Consider the following 3,782-nt stretch of genomic DNA (forward strand, 5'->3'; position numbering starts at 1 on the left):
TTATTTATTGTTTGGCCTTGCCCCTCATGGTTTGGACTTGGGCTTGACTTGGCCTTTTTTGGGCTTGAGCTTTGGGCTTGGGCTTTGCTTGGCCTTTTTGGACTTGGACTTCAACTTTTGCAAAGATTAATAAGAAGAACTTTAAGTGTGAGGGCGAGTGACCTTGTCCTTCATTATTAAAGGCCTCCTTTATGTGATTCTCATCACCAAGGCTTCAACATCCTTCAAAGGGTTTGGATTCTTCAAAGCTTGAACACCACTTGGTTCAACAAGTATAGCATAAGGAAAGCGATAATCAGTTAATCTTTTGGATTTCAACATATGCTCATTGATGATATACACCCAGTCAACCTTGATCAGATTCATGATGAGTATAAAAGGATTAAATCCTCTTCATGTAAAACAACATGATTTGTACCTCTAGGGATGAGCTGCCATGCTATGATGTAGGCAACAAGTCGTGGTGTTAGGTTCAGATTACCTGCATGGAATCTGCTTATGCTCTGGGTAGGGTTCCTCATACAGCTTCTGTAATACTGAAGTTTGTTGAACTCCTGAATTCCACTTGTGTTCCCTTTTCCAACCTTTAGACCAGAATATTTGATTCCAGCCACTGAATTCCAGACTTCACTGGTGACCTTCATTTTGATTCCTTTCACATAGGATACAATGTTCTTTCCATCCAAAGTTAGATTTGTGTAAAACACCTTAACTAAATCAGGGTACACATTACCAGTTAATTCCAGCAGCTTTTTCAGTTTCTGGTGCTTCAGTGCAGACCTTGTTTCAGCCAATTTCTCATATTTCAGCCAGTTGAAATTCGGCACCTTGGGTATGTTAAATGGTGAGAACCGAAAATGGGCAACCAATGTGGGTAGCAGATTTTTACACAGATTTATATTGTAAAATGAATGAGTTGATGGAGCAGTTATGAATGGATATGCAGGAAAATTTTATGCTCTGAAATTGTATCTCACTAATACCCGACCTGACATAATCTTTTTTGTGCAACAACTTTCTTAGTTTCTTGTTAAGTCTGCAATTGCTCACTATAATGCAGCAATTAGAATTTTCAGATATATTATAGGAGCACTGAGTTTTGGTTTATTTTTCTCTTCCAACACTTCTACTCATTTAAAAGTCTTTTATGATAGTAAATCTTGACAATCAAACATTGATTTAATGTGTATCTTATGAATTCCCTCATATCCTGGAAATCATAGAAGCAATGAACAATATCAAAGAGTTTTTGTAAAGCTAAATACAGGACAATGACCACTATTACATTTGAAATACAATGGCTAACTTATCTTCTTCCAGATTTCAAAATTCCTTTTGAGCAACCATCTCTTTTATATTGTGACAATGACTCAACAAGATCCATTGTAACAAATCATCCAGTGTTTCACGAGCGTACGAAACACATAGAAATAGATAATCACATTGTTAGGAAAAAAATTAAAGAAATGTCTCATACATTTGTTTCCCATTTCTACCATAGAGTAATTATCTGACATTTATACCAAAGTAGTCTTAAAGTCTTAATCTCTCGAGAGTATTTGTTCCAAGCTGGATCTCATCAATATTTATTTCCCATCTTGCAGTGGGTAACAAAGAATATGGATGGATACAAGGCCTTCTAGAAGGAAATTAATATTAATTTTGTCTTATCTAATTTTTAGTTGTTTTTATTGGTACATATGTCTATCTTTTATTTTGTCTTTTCTAATTTTTAGTTGTTTCTATTTGTACATATGTCTATCTTTTATTTTGTCTTTTCTAATTTTTAGTTGTTTCTATTTGTACATATGTCTATCTTTTATTTTGTCTTTTCTTATTCTAACATTTATTGACTCTTTGTTTTATTTTTTGTCTTTAACTAGATATATTGCTGGTGTATATTTACTATGCTTTGATTTAAATAAGGAATATAAAATAGAAGATATATTCTTTCTCATATCCTTTGTCTTTCTTCTTTTCTTTTGTTCATCTCAAGTTTTTTCATAATAAAGAATAAAATAAGAAATAAAATGTGTAAATAAAAGTATCTCATAAAGTAACATTATTTTATTGTAGAGGCACTATATATCTCCATTGAATCCTTTGAAGTCTTCACACCAGCCTTCTAAGTAAGCATATGCGGTGAAAAAAATTCTGCAGAATGGCTTTTCGCATCAACCAAACTTTTCTTTTGGGGTTTTTATGCATTGCTTTGCTTTTTTCTTCAGGTAAAGAGAAATAATGGCTTTTTATCTCTTAAGTTGCAGTTTCAATCTAACATTCAAGTGAAAAAATGTTTTTTTTGTCTTCTCAGTGTTTCTAGTGTGCTAGTGGGAGATAAGCTTCTGGATTTTAGATATGCATGACCCAACAAGTTATTTTTTTCAAATGAATTTTAACTTTTTCTAAGAAATTTATAAAGTTGCTGTTAATTTCTTTTCATTAAGGTATATCAATTTTAGACACATGGGCAATGTATTCTTGAGTTAAATCCTAATTCATATTCTAAGATGGTATAAAATCTTGATATTATTTTTATAACTCCATTATCAGATCCACGTATCAGAAAAGTAATTTATTTTGGTGGAGACATATGTATAACTTTTTTTCCATTTTTAATATATTTGTGGTGAATACAGGATTAGCACAAGATTTTGATCTCCCAGGAACAAAATGCCAAAAAGGGAAATGTGTTAGTAACACACAGTGTGCTCAGAGCTGTGTTAGCAAGGGCTTCAAGCGTGGGGGATCATGTGAAGGAGTGGTTCCTGGGATTATCATATGCTGCTGTTTCACATAACTTAAGTCTTCCGTCAATGAAAATACAATAAACTTTACATCCCAACTTTGCATTCAAACTTCGATTAGTCAGAAATTTGTGTATTGTGCTTGAATTTGATTATCCATATTCAATTTGAGATTAATCTTCGTCATTTCCCTTCTTTCGTATTTTAAAATTATTTAATAACATAATTAAAACTAAGCGTTTTATTTGAAAATTTATATGTGGTCCACAGTTATCATTTTAACTTATTATTATTTCATTAAATTTTTAGATGATATAATTAAGGGTTAAGTGTGTTTTTGTCCCTAATACATTATGAATTTCATTTTTAATCTAAACTTTAAATTTTTAAGAAAATTATTGAAATAAATTATTTTTCAGTTTTTTCATGATGAACGAATCTCCCATGTGAACTAGATTATTAAAACATTTCATGTTAAATTATCGTTAATGTAAATATTATAATATTATAACGTTTTTTATGAAAAAATTAAAAATATTCATAAAGTTTTATTTTAATAGTTTATTTACTATAATTACGAGGAGGTTTAACGTTTGATTTGAGAGAAAATCCAATCTTACATTACATAACAGTAGTGGGAACATAGGCGTTATGCACCTGTGCAAACGTATTTTTTTTTATTATATGTATATGTATGAGAGATACAATGAGCATGTTATTAGGTTTTAAGAGATTTGAGAAAAAAGATATATAAAGTGAGAAAGAGCGAAGAGAAAAAAATGGTTATAAAATAAGCAACCAAGAAATTTAGATATAGAAAATTAAATTAAAAAAAATCTTTCTACATTCAAAACTGCTTCTGATAACTGTTTTAATATATTATAGAAAAAATAATAAAAAATGACGCAATATAATACAGTGAAAAAAATTAAATATTGATATAAAGATAAAATAGGAAAAAAATTGAGAGCAGCTAAAAAAGGAATCTCCTTTATATATAAGTATAGATCCTTTATATATAAGTATAGATGAAGG

The 3,782-nt window shown here is 30.4% G+C and overlaps 1 long non-coding RNA gene across 1 annotated transcript; it reads left to right on the top strand.

Annotated features, from left to right (window-relative positions):
* Positions 1-2,114: 2,114 nt before the first annotated feature.
* On the top strand, positions 2,115-2,933 carry LOC137826232 (uncharacterized). The gene is made up of 2 exons (XR_011083440.1): positions 2,115-2,228; positions 2,640-2,933. It is a non-coding gene; the product is annotated as an uncharacterized LOC137826232 (long non-coding RNA).
* The last annotated feature ends 849 nt before the right edge of the window (positions 2,934-3,782 follow it).

This window comes from Phaseolus vulgaris, chromosome 8 (assembly GCF_051622355.1).
Source record: "Phaseolus vulgaris cultivar YP4 chromosome 8, ASM5162235v1, whole genome shotgun sequence".
Lineage (NCBI taxonomy): Eukaryota > Viridiplantae > Streptophyta > Magnoliopsida > Fabales > Fabaceae > Phaseolus > Phaseolus vulgaris.